Source organism: Mustela erminea, chromosome 12 (assembly GCF_009829155.1).
Source record: "Mustela erminea isolate mMusErm1 chromosome 12, mMusErm1.Pri, whole genome shotgun sequence".
In the NCBI taxonomy this organism is placed as follows: Eukaryota; Metazoa; Chordata; class Mammalia; order Carnivora; family Mustelidae; genus Mustela; species Mustela erminea.
This window is the reverse complement of record NC_045625.1, coordinates 92,405,712-92,421,947: the sequence shown is the minus strand read 5'-3', so window position 1 is coordinate 92,421,947 and position 16,236 is coordinate 92,405,712. Positions and strand designations below refer to the sequence as shown.

The following is a 16,236-nucleotide window of genomic DNA, read 5'->3' as shown; positions in this document are numbered from 1 at the left end:
AAAGAGTAGGGGTTGTTCTAGATTAAGACTGGCCTATCCCAGAGCAACCTGCGCCGTTTTCACGGGAAACGGGCTGCGGAGGACCCAGCAGGAAGCCGTAAGTGCAGGTGGTTTCATGGGCGCTTACCCGGTGTTGGTGTGATAAGGGCGTCACCCAGGGCAGCTTCCGCGTCCTCAAGAGAGACACACGCGGACACGTGGGGGCCGGCGTCGTGATGTCGCAACTTCCTCAGAGAAACCAACGCCACCACTGGTGAGCGGACCTGCTCCCCGCTGACAAGTATGGACTTTCCCAGTTAACGAATGGGTGAAAGCTACACAGGTGTGTGTTGTACTCTTTTTCCGAGCTTTCTATGGACTTAAAATATTTCGAAGGAATTTTAGGAGGAAGAATCTCTAAGCATTGCAGAAGGAAAAACAAAACGTAGTTTTAAAAACAGGCCTCGATTTGAAATGAGAACCGTGACGCTGCTCCGCTGAGAAGCCGCGCGGTCTGGTTCCGCACTCCAGACGGTGAGCGCGGGCCACGGCGCGGACAGACGGATGGAAGCAGCAAAATCCGAAGAAATCAAGACGCGGTGAGTAGCTCTGACAAAGGGCCCGGGAGAGAGAACAGATCCCAGAGGTGCGGACACGGGGGCAGGACTCTCCCCGGACGTGAGAGCGCGGGGTCGACAGAACGGTGTCCTCCGGGACAACGGCCTCGGGGAGGGTCACAGGCGGGAAGCAGGAAAAGCCGAGCGCGAGCTCCCGCCCCGTCCCTGCGCGGTAGGACCTTGGGCGAGGATCTCCCCGCAACGGTCCACATTTCCGCTCCCTTTCCCACGGGCGACGGTTAGATGCACTTCCACGCCGGCTGCAGAGTTACGTTCAACACGTAGGGAAGCTCCTGGCCGCGGCTACAGTGACCCCGGGGCCGCCGCACAGGTTTTCCCGTGGGGAGCCCAAGAAGGCAAAACGATGATCCCGCTGCGTGACCGGTCGCCGTTTACCGACGTCGGACTGGACACACGTAAACACTCTGCGTGAGTCGTGTTGCTTGAACAGAGCGGTGCTGAACCGAATGAGATTCTCACCTGCGCGGTCCGCTGCACGGGGGACGGGGCACAGAGGCACGGAGGACCTCTGCCTCAAGAGAGTTTCCTTAAAACAAACGCCGGCCAACTCTGTGTTAGATTTTCGGTGGGAAAGATACTGAGAAATCTGAAAATACACCAGGCGCGTCCCGCATCTGTTTGTATCCCCAGCGCCTTCCTCTTCAGGTTTACGGTTTGGGTTTTTTGTTGTTTTGTTTCGTTTTTTCATTCTATTTTAAAGGAGGTGGAATAGCCCAGAACCTTGTAGGGTCGTCCAGCTGTGGCTGCTCCCCCGTGTGCTTCCATTCTGTTTTGTGTCCAATGCCGTCTTCTTCCCCAGGACGGAACCTCGGAGGTGGTCGGGGACGCCAGGACGTTACACTCCAGCAGCTGCGGGTGCTCCCAGTGCCCGAGGGGACCAGGACGGCCTCAGCCTCCCTCATGCTTTCTTCTCCCCCACTCTAGGACACGTGTCCCCCACTCTGGGACAGCAGGGGCAGCAGGAGGAGGAGGAGGTCATCCGAGAGGCCGAGGACGGCTGTTCAAATGATCAGATCGAGCCAAGTTCAACAGGCAGAGATCTTTTTTGTTTGTGTTTTTCCTAAAGCAGGAAGAAGCTTGAGACACCCGAGTAATGACACACGTTACAGGAGCTACTGTTGGGAAGAGCTGCAGAGCGAGCTCGGTGTTGCAACGCGGTGTTGTTTTCAACGCGCCAGGGGGGCAGGAGCGGTCACAGGGGCCGAGAGGCCACATACACGGGCTGTCATGCTGCACTTTCTGTGGCAGCTGCACTGGATCCCAGGGCGCCCAGGCACTTGGCTAAACGTTTCTGAGCGCGTCTGTGAGGGCGTTTCCACGTAGCTTGACACTGGAATTAGGAGTCCACTTAAAAAATAAAGCAGCTTGCCCTCCCCAATGTGGATGGTCCTCAGTCCGTCGGCGGAAGGCCTGGGATACGGGCTTCTGTCCTTGGGTTGGGATTATGCCAACAGCCCCCGAGTCTCAGGCGTGGGGACTCGGACTGGACCGTACGCTGCAGGGTCCTGGGTCTCCAGCTTGCACAGCAGACGTTCGGGCTACCCAGCCTCCATGACTGCCCGAGCCAATCCTCGTAATAAAGCTCTCTCCCCGTCTCTCTCCCACACGCGGGATATGTATCCGTCGTGCGGATATTTGCGCGTACGTAGCTCTAAATAAACACACATCCTATAGGCTCTGATTCGGTTTCTCTGGAAAACCCCAGGACTTAGATGTAGGACTCACAGGCTGCAGTTGAAGCCGCGTTTGTGGGTGAGAACATCCCAGGAGGGCCCGGTGGGAGCAGAGAGACGGCACCGGGGACAGCGACCCCAGCGTCCACACTGGGGAGCCGGAGGGGCCTGGGCACGACACTCAGGAGGAGCCGGAGCGGGAGGGCCTGGCTGTCCCAGAGCCCCGAGCACGACCGCAGGAGTGCACTGGGAGGAGGCGCGTCCACACTCGGATCTGGGCCCTCCCCTGGCTGACTGCAGACACTCAGACTGCCGATTTTCTACACCAGCTTGCTCAATTTTTGTAGCTCCTCTGTATTTACCTGAAATGTCACTGCTTGGGATATGGCTTCTTAGAATGTTTCCCTTTGAAGCTCTGAGGGCAGCTGGCAGGGTGCCTGCACACCCCTGCTCGGACCCCGGCTTCCCCGTGCGGGAGGGCCGGCGCGGTGGGTGTTGGCAGCTCGGAGCCGAGCCCCTCCGACAGCCCGTGCGACCGCGGCCCCTCCTCCTTGGAACGATGGGAGCTTCATGCTAGCCCTTAGGAAGTGTCCTTCTTCAAAGGGGTGAGCCCGAGTTGAAGGAACCTTTGTAGCTGCCTTCTGGGTTACGGATAAATCCAGGATAAAGGAGCGAGGGAAGCAGTTCCACGGCGAAACCACCAGATACAGTCAGGAGGTGGGGCCTTCGCCTACAGCCGCCCTCACTAGAGCGCGGAACTGGCCCTTCCGAAGGTCGGGGTCATTCAGCGAGCTCCCGGGGGACGGGAGGGCCTCCGTTTTATTAAGAGAGGTCACACGAGGTCACACGAGCAGATACAACAGGACAGTCACTGGAGCCTGGGGTGCCCCAAAAGTCAAGTTCCAAAATAACTGGAAGTCTGCGGTGCGGCCGGACGCTGGAGGTCCCAGGGCACGATAGGTCTGGTCAGGTTGGCAGTGATCATGTGAGTATCAAGTAAAAGTTTCTTTTTAATTAAATACAAGAAATGATACTTAAGTAGTTCAGGATGAACTGCCAAAATGTCTCTAACTCCCATCGCCAATATTGCAGGGGAAAATGTGGGGGAGGAGGTCTTTACTGGGAGGAGCCGCGCCGTATCTGTATGGCCCGTCCGTAGTTCCCACGCGATACTTCCCGCACACACACATTAATGACGCAAACAGAGCGGGAGCAGACGGTACTCACGTTTGCCGGCACCGGGCTGCCCCTGGGCCACTACTGTTCCTGATTGACAAGAATCAGGTGTTTGGGGGCACCTGGGTGGCTCAGTCGGTTAGGTGTCTGCCTTTAGCTCAGGTCTTGATCTTGGGGTCCTGGGATCGAGCCCATCGGGTTCCCTGCTCAGCGGGAAGCCTGCTTCTCCCTCTCCCACTCCCCCTGCTTGTGTTCCCTCTCGCTGTGTCTCTCTGTGAAATAAATAAATTTAAAAAATGAGAGAGAGAGAGAGAGAGAGAAACAGGTTCTTTGGATTTCAGTTTTCTTTTCCATGAAATGAAGAGTCTAAATAACACAGCTCCTGAGCTGCTTTCCGTTTCTAAACGGTAATGATTAAGCAATCCAGGCACCTACCCAATTACTTTTAAATGGATAGAAACATATACATGTATTATGTGCCACTGATTTTAAATCTATTTGCTTTTTCTTGGAACTTAAATTTCTCTCTTGATCATATTAACTTTGTTTCTCATGCAGATACATTGCCGAGGAACAAATTTTTGAGAAGATGGTGACTTTGAGGGTGAAAGCCAATAAATTTTACCTTTCCGTCTCAAAGCATTAGCCCCGTAATAGCCCGTACAAGAGTTGAGTATGTAGGATGCGCCTCGTGGAGTCACGGGGCCGAGAGCCCACGGTGTGTGTGTATTCGTAGAGACAGGGCTGTGCACGGCTCTTACTCTAGAGAGGAAAGCGGGAGCCGTTTTACGTGTTAAAAAGAAGGATTTTAGTGGTATTTTAAGGCCATAAATGCAATCCGTAAGCAGAAAGAGCAATGAACAAGATGCAACACGGGAAAGATACGCTCTGATCAGACTCGTGGGGACCAGAGGTTGGCAGCGGACACCTCCGTACGTCACCGGTGTCTATGGGGAGGGAGCTTGCTGGAGTGACCCTCTGGGCCGCTTCCACGCTTGCCTTGCCCCAGGGGAGAGAAAGGACTCGTCCGACTGATCAGCACCAATGTCGGAGGGTGGTTCTGTTGCTGCAGGGGTGTCTGCGGTGGGAGGGGGTGCGTGGGAGCTACCTCCAGGCTGGAGGGCAAAGCTGTTTTTTGACTTAGGTGGTGGTTTCAAGTATGTACCTTACAAAAAATCATTAGGCCACATGTTTGTCTTTTTGTCATTTTCTGAATCTTTATTTTTCTTTTAAGATTTACTTATCCGAGAGACAGAGTGGGGGGAGCACACAATGCGGGGGGGGCGGCGGGGGGAGAAGCAGACTCCCCGAGACCCATGCGGGGCTCGCTCCCCGGGCCCTGGGATCATGACCTGAGCCGAACGCAGATGCTTGACCGACTGAGCCGCCCAGGCGCCCTCACTCTTCACATTATAGTAGAAGGATTTTGACTGGTCATTTGGGAAGAGGGACCCGAGGGTGGGTGGCTTAGCCCCTTCCTTCTGTTCTCTTTGCCTTTACCTCAGTGGGCTTTCTCTGCTCCCCACGCCGGGGTCTTAGGGGACGGTCCCCCAAAGACGGGAGGCAAGCAGTTGGGTCCCCTCCAGTGGCGTTCAGTTTCGTCAGGGACTGAGGAGGAGGGTCTGGTTCCGGAGCTGCTGCGAGCGAGCGCGTTCGGCTGCGGACGGAGAAGCACATTGGCCGACGGCCCTAACAGCGACCAGAGGAAGAGAGGCGGCCGCGGTAGCACAAACACGGGGCTGACTCTCCCACCGCCCCTGTGCTCCGCAGGGTGGGGTGGGCCATGGGGCATAATGTGCATCTCTGGTCTCGTTTGCTAACGTCCGGGGCTGCCGGCGAGGATGAGAACACACAGAAAGGGGAGGATTGAGCTGGTCCGTGGCCGCACGCGGGCTGCCCGCGCCGCAGCGCCCCAGGTACGCCGGGCAGACGGAGGTTCGTGAGCGGAGCGCGTGTGTGTCGGACCCGGACAGAGAGGAGCGGAGAGGCGAAGGGCTCCTTGCAGTTCGAGACTCGACGTTTCCCCGAGGGCTTCCCTTCAACCGCCCTTTGTGGCCTCCGTGTCCTGGCCCTGAGAAACGCAAGTGTAGCCTGGGCCACTCTGCAGGCTCCCGGGCAGTCGTGATGGGACGGGGTGCCTGGCTGCGGCCTCTCCTCTGACGGGTCTCCCTGCTCCCAGGTCAACAACAGGGCCGGGGCGCTTTGTGCGGCAGAGGCAGACAGACAGACAGACACACAGTGGACAGTAGCACAGCGCGGCCAGGGCTCGGGGAGCGAGTCCCGCCGCCTGCTCGCACCCTTCCCTGCGTCCGCTCCTGAACCCTGTTCCTGTCCCTTCGCTCCTCGCTGTGTTTTAACGGACTTCACAACCAAAGTCCTCGGAGCAGCTTCATTTGGCCGATGAGACCTTCTGTGCTGGGCGTCTGGGGTCGCGGGGCTGCGGGTGTCCGTTGACGGTGAGGGTGAGCCCCGGCGGGGTCCGGGGAAGGCTCTGTGAGATCAAGGCAGTATTTAAGTGGACACCGTCAACCTGCGAGACTGTGAAAAACGACTAGTCTAGCATTAAAAAAGCTGTTAAAGCAGAAGGTTAGGAAGTAAATCCAGGTCAAAACTCAACGGAGGCCTGATCAAATATATGGAGAAAAAAAAGCCAAGAAAACCCAAAGCCAAAGGCAATGTCCTCAGGGCTGGGAGCTGTGAGGACATGGGCACAGGGGTGCAGGACACGTCCGGTGGGAGCTGACCCCAGAGAGTGCTCTCACACCCCAGCCCCCCACCAATGCCCGGGGGGCAGAGAGAGGACCGCTATGGTCCATGGTGCAGAGCGTGACCTGCAAATCTGAAAACACTGCCCGTGGCCCTGTCACCCGTCACGAAAATGAGGAACTTTAACAGGTCAGACTCTAAAGAGGAACAAATTATTGGATCAAGTCTTGGGAAACATCATGAGTTAACAGTGAGGAGGAGAAGACGCTGCGCCCGGCCACTCCGTCACTGTGGCTTTGCCTTTCCAAGAATGTCTTTCAGATGGGATCACCCCACACTTGACACCCTGAGCCAGGCCCCGAGACGGAGCCCACGTGCTAAGTGCGTCAGTTGTGGGTCCCTTCTCGTTGCTGCACACGCAGCCGTGCTCTGCACTGAGCCCTGGACGGTGCCGAGTGGCCGGTGCTGGGACTGCCAGCTGCAGACCGTGCGCGGAGGCGTTGTCGGCGACAGGCTCCGGCCGTACAGCTCAAAGTCACAACCCCTCCCAGGGACGCGTGGGTCGTGGCCCAACGCACACCTTAAGGAGAAAATCCGGAGCCATAACACAGGACGCGGTGGGCGAAGGGGCTCGGAGAGGACAGAGACACGCTGGTGGGGCAAGACGCATCTCACCTCTCACAGGAGCCCGCCGGCTGTGCTCCTGAGCCTGCAGAACACTGCGGGAAAATTCTTCGGTAATGAGGGCGGAACAAAGCCACATCCCCCGACCCAGAAAGCCATTTAACAGCCGTCCAAGGGAGTGAGCCTTCCGTCCGTCCCGGGAGAAACGGAGTCAGGAGATGATGTGAGCTGGACACAGTGGACGGGCGACAGCAGATTTCACACCGAGCGAGGGAACAGCGTCGCACCAGCACGGGTTCAAACTCTCGGCTCACAGCGGCTGTCGGGGCACCGCTCCCCACGGACGCACCGACCGGGCTGCTGCGCACGCAAGGCTGCCGCTTCTCCTCTCCAAGTGGAAAGTGCACGGAATTCCTTTGACTCCTTTGGCTTAGAGAGAGTTAAGAAGCACCAAGTAAAAGTCGGCGGGAACATAAACCAGTGCAAACACTGTGCAAAACAGTATGGAGGATCCTTTAAAAAATTAAAAATAGATCCACCATCTGATCCCGTAATTCTACTACTGGGCATTCACTCAAAGGAAATGAAAACATTAATTCCAAAGGTGCATGCGTCCTTATGCTTCCTGCAACATCTTTTACAATGACCGAGAAACAGAAGGAACCGGACAGCCATTGACAGATAAAGAAGAGGTGGCATGTGTGTCCCCATACACACACACACACATACACACACGCGCGCGCACGCATCAGCCACAGAAAACAGTGAGATCTTCGCTGTGACAACATGGGTGGGCCTAGAGGGTGTTACACGAAATGAAACAAGTCAGACTGAGAAAGACAAATACCATACGAGTTCACTTACATGTGGAATCTAAAAATCAAAATAAACAAAGCAGAAAGAGACCCAGAAATACAGAGAACAAACGTGGTTGCCAGAGGGGTAGGGTGTAGGGGTGTAGGGCACAATAAAGGAGATCACGAACAAACTTCCAGTTATAAAATAAATAAGTCCCGGAGAGGAAAATACAGGATCGGGACCATCGTCAATAATATTGTAATGGCCTTGAGCGGTGACAGGTGACGGCTGCCCTTACCTTGGGGAGCCCTGAGTAATGGGCAGAATTGCCCCGTCCCCCTGCTGCACCCGTGAAGCTAATACAACATTGTATGTCAACTACACTTCAACTGTAAGTAAACATTTTTAAAAAGCTTAGAAAATAAATTTAAAAAATAGGTCAGAGCTCAAAAACAAGAAAACAGGGTGCACAGGAGACTCAACGGTTGCGGTCTCACGGGTGCCGGTGTTTCGAGATAAACCCTCTCTCGCAGAAGCTCCAAGAGGAACTCTGTAACAGTAACGGAATCTCCACATACTGGATTGACCAAAAGGCAGAAAAAATACTTAAAAAGTCAATACTGGAATGCTTGGTGGCTCAGTCGTTAAGTGTCCGCCCTCTGCTCAGGCCATGATCCCAGGGTCCTGGGATCGAACCCCGCGTCGGGATCCCTGCTCCGTGGGAGGCCTGCTTCTCCCTCTCCCACTCCCCCTGCTTGTGTTCCCTCTCTCGCTGTGTCTCTGTCAAATAAATAAAATATGAAAAAAAAAATCAATGCTATTAGTTGTAAGGTAAACAAGCTCAAACATTCCGTTGCTTCCTGCAGAGGCGTACACATCGTGTCGAGAACGTCGGAGTGATGGCGCCGTCTTACACCAGTCCTCGGACCAACCGCATCAGTCTGACGTCCTGAGTTAAAAAGTGGCTGTGTGTCTTCATTCTAGCCTCATTATTTTAAACCTTCTGAATTTCGTCTGTTGGTTTAATGGGTCAGATAAATTATTCTTTATAGAAAGTATTTGAGGGCATGAAAATATAAACATGTGTATTTAACTAAAGGAAAACTGCTATTTTATTAAGCAAAAATTGGTTTTTGTAGACTCCGAAAAAGAGTGCAAATCATTTTAACTCAGTTGTTCCCCCTGTGCGATCCGTATATGATTTTTAAATGTCGTCCCTTCATTGTTAAACTTGATGATTATATTACACTTCAGATGTAATTTTTGAGATCTTTTGATTTTTAACACCTGGGACTAATATTAAATTAATTTAGTGAATAACGTCGTCACCTGAAATCTTGGGGGATTAAAGTGCATAAATACAGATTCTAAAAATGATCCGTCACGCTCTTAACGCATCCTTGCTTTCTGTGAAGTTCCAATTAAGACTGAGTATGTGGGATGTGTATTGCCTGGATACGGTTAACTTGTTTTAAAACTTTATGTTCTTGTCCAACTGCGTACATGCATGTGTGTGTATTGAAAGAAGTAAACATGCATGTGAAATGTGTTTAACTGGAAAAGCTTATGAAGGATGAAGAGGAGGAGGAGTCGTTCAGATAAGTATCATGTTAATCCTTGAATATACAGTGTTCTCTGCAGAAACCCGGGAAACAACAAACAGTTTCTTTGTCTCTGTGGAGGACAGAACCATCCGGTTACCTCTCATCTCCCCACGAACAGAACTTCAGGAAGCTACTCCTGTTTGTAGCTTTGCACTGATTTCTTGAACCATTTGATTGACAGATGGATGGATTGATTTTAATGATTTAATTTATTTGTCTCAGTGTGAGAGAGAGAGAATGAACAGGAGTGGGGGAGGGGCTGAGGGAGAAGCTGACGTCCCGCTGGGCAGGGACCCCGACATGGGGCTGGATCTCAGGATCCCGAGATCATCACCCGAGCAGAAGGCAGAGGCTGAACTCGATGAGCCCGTCCCCCCCCAGCCCCCCCACCCCCGCGTGCCTCTTAAATCATTTTAAACAAAGGCTCCTCGTTTCTAAAAAGCTGAATCTACTTACCGGTATGCTTAATTTAAACCTTGCTTTTCTGACTTTAATCATTTCTTTTCTTTAGAAAACGAGGACATATGCTCGTATCTTGATGCGCTTAAACGTTGGATGACACTCTTGGTATTGCCCTTCCCTGATCTAGGGCCACAAGGAAAACAAAACTGGCAGATGGGAAAAGAGACCGTGATTGATTACACGGTGTTGAAATGTCATCGGGATGAGTGTGTCCCCAACTGTTTGCTTTTCAGGTTGAGCAGAACATACATGGCCTTGTGCATCACGACTGGGGCAAAACTGTCCAAGAACTGATGTGTATTCTTAGACACAGAACCCTCGTAATTCCCTAGCAACTGGAATACATAACAAAAGAACCCAAAGGCTCGGGGCACTTGTCAGTATCCTTACTGATCCTAAATCTGTCCCCTCTGGACCATCATGTAAATAGACCCAGACAGGGGACTGCACTCTTCTCCGTTCTGATGAAATACTATGGACTAATCAGACCTATTCAGTCTTAACATTTACAGGTGTTTTCAAAAACTACACAACAGAAACAGGGTTTTCTAGAAGTGGGAAGAAAAAGAATTGCAATACAAAATGGTACCAGAATCCAAACAGACTTCCCAAGGACAAAATGAGGATTTCTAGTACTCGAGTCAGAAGAGATGACTGCATGAACATGCGTAGTAGTAGTAGTAGTAGTAGTTACGCTTCCTAGGTCATTCTCTTGTTCAGTTTTTCAACCTCACCCAATACTTGAGAGTGAGAAATCATTCCTAATATTGATGATATGTGTAAGGGGTGTTCTAAGCTGTTGGAACTCCCAAATGTGGGGCGCGTCTGCCCCTGGCACAACAGCCCTATGTTCACAAGATGTCAAGATGGTTAGTTGTTGGATTTTGTATCAACAGACTTCTTGCAGAACTTTCTGAGCATCTCAATGTTATTATGAAAGTTCACATTATTAAATCAACACTACATTGCTTGCAGAGGAATATACTGATCATAGAATTTAACTTTGTTCAGAGATAAGTGAAACAACCTGTGATATTTAAAGCAAAAGGTACAATAATGTTTAACTGGAAAATAGCTTAAACTGTGTACCTACCGTAACATCTCAAAATATCTTTAAATATTGTCATTTAATTCATGGACCCCACTGAAGAATGAAATGTGTAAAGAATGTTATAATTAGGGGCACCTGGGTGGCTCAGTGGGTTAAGCCTCTGCCTTCGGCTCAGGTCATGGTCTCAGGGTCCTGGGATCGAGTCCCGCATCGGGCTCTCTGCTCAGCGGGGAGCCTGCTTCCTCCTCTCTCTCTCTGCCTACTTGTGATCTCTGTCAAATACATAAAAATAAAATCTTCAAAAAAATGTTATAATTAAAGAAATGATGATTTAATTATTTATTCTGTGAGAATTAGTATAGTAATATCAGATTGACACTGGCTACTTTACAATTCTAGTTTAAAAGCCACATGTTGGGTCTTGAGATACATCTAAAATTAAGGCGGAATTCTGGGGGGTGGGTTCTAGTTCTGACTTCATGGAAAGCCACACACCTTATTTTCATTTGTGCAAGAAGAAGAATAAATATTGTCTTGCTTCCTTCCACCCCCCCCACCAACTTCCTTTCTCTCTCTCTCTCTTTCTTTCTTTCTTTCTCTTAGATTTGTTTATTTGGGACAGAGCGCCAGTTGTAGGACGTAGAGGGATAAGCAGACTCCCTACTGAGTGGGGAGCCCAACGAGACACCAGGCTCGATCTCGGGGACTCGATCCCCGGACACTGAGATCATGAGTTGAGCTGAAATCAGGTGCTTAAGCGACTGAGCCGCCCAGGTGCCCCAAGAACAGATATTTTCAACTATCCAATGTGTCTCGGGCATTGCAGAGGTCGCTGGGATGCTGTGGCAAGTACGATGTACAAGAGGGGCTTTTCCCAGGATCTTACAGTCTAGCAGGAATTAGCTATTGATCCTGAGAACATACATAAGAGCCACAGACCTTCGTCACCATAATTTAGAAATCAGTCCTGGCTCATTGACTTGAAAAAGAAGAGTGCTCGACCCCAAACAGCAAAACTTGACATGTGGGTCTGGATTACATTTTCCCTAATTAACCTACGCGCCAGCAGTACACACAGGGATGTGCCTATAAAATACACACATTCTAACAATCGTATTTAATGGGAAATAGAGTTGGCTTTCTCTTTGGGGCTGAACGTGACCTTTGGCTCGAAAGGCCAGAAGTTTCCAGGGCATTTGCTGGGTTATGATAGACTGCCTCGAAGCTGACATCAATCACAAGAGCTTCCAGAGTGCGCCGTCCCCCTCCTGGGCTCTGCATCCCAACACCTCTCGTTCTGGAAGGACATATCTCAGGTTTTTAAAAGTTACTGTTTCCTAAGCGCGTCATTTCTTGGGCTTTCTCCTCTTTCTCTTTCAGTGTGATTATTATCTCCTTCGGCAAAACTTTGATGTTGTTTCCCTTTCCTCCTGAACTGCTACCACTACCTGTTTTTAGAAAAAAGGCAGAGGGCCCACCGTGGCACGTACGCGGTGTTAATCTCTCGAGTGGCTGCCGCGCACAAACGTAACACAGGACGAGTGTGTGGGGAAGCACAGAGGGTCTGCGCCGCTGCACACGAGCGGGGATTAAAGTCAAGAGTTCTTCCTTCCATGCCTCCCAAGCCCCAATTTTCTAATTTGAGTTGCCTAACTCTCGAGTGACTTCAGATGAGTTGACTTACGTAGTTTTGCTATTGGACGCATCTATAGGAATGCTGCTGATTAAAACAAGGTCTGTCTCATTTCCTGAATTATTTATAAATCCGGTTGCTTAATATAAACTAAGTATCCAAGGCAACACACCGCTCCTGATCTGGGGGTTTGACAAAGGAGCGTTCATTGACTGCGTGAGGCTGTGGATGAACACAGCACACTGGCTTTTCAGGCCAGAGTCCAAAGTGGGACTATCCCGTCCCCTAGGACAGGTAGGCAAACTTAAATAATTAATGAATGGTTTGAAAATATTTTGTGGTCTGCATAAAAGAAGCCTCATTTTGAGAATGAAAATGCTTCTGGGTTTTGACTGAATCTCTGAGCCAATAGTCTCCTTTTTGTTTTTTAAATCACCATCACCCTTTTTTAAATACCATCAAGAATAGGGTAAAAAATGGTAAACATATACTTTCACGTGTGTGCATATAAACATGCACAAATAGCAGCTCTAGGAAGGGGTAAAATGTAAGCAGAAGTCCTAACATTTTCTAACCTACCCCCATGTATATTGTCTTGGAGCTCATTGCTCAGTTAACGATATCTTAAAGATAACAGTGAATGAGCTGACACAGGATGTTTACAACACGCACTACAGTACGAACGGTTTTCCGTATCTCACTTAATCCTCAAACAACCGAGGAGAGCAAATGATACTATTTTCCCCTCTTGGAGATGAAAGCTCTCTGCTTGGGCTCATGCTGCTAGTAAGAGAAATCCCTTTGCTGAAATCTATGTAGTTTGAAGCCCAAAGCCATGCTTTTGCCATGCTGTTACCTGAAAAAGGCACCTGAGTTTCTGCAATATATTTTTAACTTCTCTTCCTTTTTTCTTCCTTTACATTTTTAAAATTTTCAAATAATATTTGAAAATAGTATTAAAAACGTAAATGGGAAGGAAAATATGCACGAGAAGAATAGGGAAAGTCTCCCTTACCTCCTGATGCTATTTTCTAAGGAACTTGCTATGAGATCCTGGGTAACGTGACATCAAACACAGTAAATCATTTTTTTTCCTCAAAAAAGTACAACTGATTTGTTTTTGCCTTTGTTTGAAGCTCTGTTCTGGTAAAGGCAGAGTAACTCATACAGACAAATTTACAAGCACAACTGTTGCTGGCCCCGCAGAGGAGGATGTGGGGAGAAACTGGAGGGGGTTGACACATGGAAGAAAAGTTCAGGGCTGGTGAGTCTCCTGCTTTTGCAGCTTTCTGCCCGAGGACAAGCCTCCGTTTGTGCTATACACGGTGCCTGGAACTCCAAAACCTGCAGATTTCTGGTTGAAATAACAGAGGAGAAACTTTGGGACAACCACAGAAGCTGGAAAATAAAGGGAGACATCTCAGAAGGGTGGAGCTGCAGGGCAGGTGTCCCGAATTATGTGTGTCAATGCTGCCCAGATCGCCCACTGGTCCCTGAATGGTGCCTGAGCTGAGCAGATTCCAAGCAGCACAGCTAAGAAAGGCTGAGAGACTAAGGAGAGATCTCTGCCACTGCCCATTGTAAGGGAGACAGAGTCTGCGTTCTCGTAAGTGGACCACCCGTTAAAACAAAATAATCACTACTAGTAGACGAACAACACACTCGAGAGTCTGTAATCTGTCACACAATGTCCAGAATAGAATCCAAAATTATTAGACACAGGAATAAAGAGAGGAGTAGGACCCATGCTGAGAGCAGTACCTCTCAAACGTTGTGAACGGAAGGTCCCTCTACACTCCAACATTACTGAGGCTCTGCTAGGACTTTGTTATGCAACTTACCTCTATTGATATTTGTTAGAAGTTAAAACTGATAAATCTAACAATTTGTTAGAAGTTAAAACTGATCAAATCTAAAAATATTTCCTTAAATTTTTATATTTATTATTAAAAAAATAAACCTCACACATGTTGACAACAATAACCCATGTTTATGAAAAATAACTATATTTTCCAAAACAGAAACAATGAGAAGAATGGCTTTGTTGCATTTTTTCAAGTCTCTTTGATGTCTGATTTAATGGAAGATTAGTAAGACTCTCATATTTGCTTCTGCATTCAATCTATTGTAATCTTTTGGTTTTGTTTACATTGTGAAGATAATGTGGTTCCCCCATAGTTCAAAAGATAGAAGTATTTAACAGCCTTTCCAGATAATTGTGGATATTCTTCTTTCATACTATACTAAAATTTGACAAGTGCTAGATCCTTAAAGGATTGTTGCAATGTGGAATTTGAAACTATATCACAGCCTGTTGATTTTCACATTCTATTATATTAAAATCCATTATTTTATATTGCACTTTGAATGGATCCTTTATTGTGCAATATTAGCTTTAGTCATTTGTAAAATACTGACTGAGTTATGCAGATCTTTCAGATGTTGGCCTACTTCATTGTTCAATATTTTATTTAAAAAAAACAGTCATGAGTATCATAACTGATTTCACCAGGTCAATCTTTTTTTTTTTTAAGATTTTATTTATTTATTTGACAGACAGAGATCACAAGTAGGCAGAGAGGCAGGCAGAGAGAGAGAGGGGGGAAGCAGGCTCCCCGCTGAGCAGAGAGCCCAATGCGGGGCTGGATCCCAGGATGCTGGGATCATGACCTGAGCCGAAAGCAGAGGCTTTACCCCACTGAGCCACCCAGGCACCCCCAGGTCAACCTTTAAATATCAAGAAACTCTTATGCTCATGATAACGGTGGATACAAGTTTTTCAAAATTTAAATTTTCACTTGAAACTTCAGATTTCATTGTGGGCCAAAAATAGTCACTTTCTTTGAAGTTACACACTCACATGATTCTTTCTTTCCTTTTTTTTGAAAATATCTATCAAACACTAAATTCTGAGAAACCAGTGTGACTACCCATTGTTCTTTCAATTAGAAGTGGTGTCTCATGAAAGAATCAGTGAGTTCTGCTGAATCATTCACATAAGTGCTTTTCCTATCTGCTTCATTATACAGCAAAAGTGACTTATGGATGACTCATATCTTGTTGCATAGAATATTAAAAAGATATGCTCTCAAAGGCTGATATTTAAAGAAAATAATAGCTCATCCGGCTTTATCAAAGAAATTCTCTCAGTCGTACAGTATAGCTACTGCCTTGATTCCTGCTCCCATGCCATCAGTTTAATTGACAACTGCTTTTGTACCATAATTGCAAATGTCAACATATTGAAACAGACAAATAACATCTTAGTATAACCATGAAAATAGTTTTGACCTTGCAGTGCCCCAGAAAGCATGTTGGGGAACCTCAGGAGATTGCAAACCATACTTTCAGAGCATCTGCACAAGAGGAAATGGAAATTATGGAGTCAGACCTCAAGATCACCCAGATGTTTGAATTAGCAGGCAAGCAGCTATTATAAATATGCCCAAAATTTTAAATGGAAATGTGCTCAGAAGAAATGATCAAATAAGAAATCTCAGCAGTCTCCAGCTCTGAGTGTAAAAAATTCACTGACGGGCTTAACAGCAGAATGGAGAGGAGGTGTGCAGCCCACTCAGAGTGGTTGTGCTTTTCCTTCTTGAGGGTAGTGTCTATGTACGTTATTCGGAATTCTTCTACTTGGGAGATTTGTCTCTTCTCTCCCATTTATTTATTCAATCATTTATTTTATATCAGTGGGATTTGTGGATACTTAATTTCTGCTTTCTGTTATAATCTTGCAGTGCTTTATTTATGTCCAACTAGTTCCAGATCTGGCCACTGGAGAGGTCTTTCTCTTGGTTACTGAGTCTCTTTGACATACTCCCATGATTGTGGGTTTCTTTGTTCTGTGGTTTTTTTTTTTTTTTTTTTAGCACTTTCTTACTTTCTG

At 48.4% G+C, this 16,236-nt stretch overlaps 1 pseudogene; it reads left to right on the top strand.

Annotated features, from left to right (window-relative positions):
* Positions 1–1,029: 1,029 nt before the first annotated feature.
* On the top strand, positions 1,030–2,236 carry LOC116570959 (annotated as a pseudogene).
* The last annotated feature ends 14,000 nt before the right edge of the window (positions 2,237–16,236 follow it).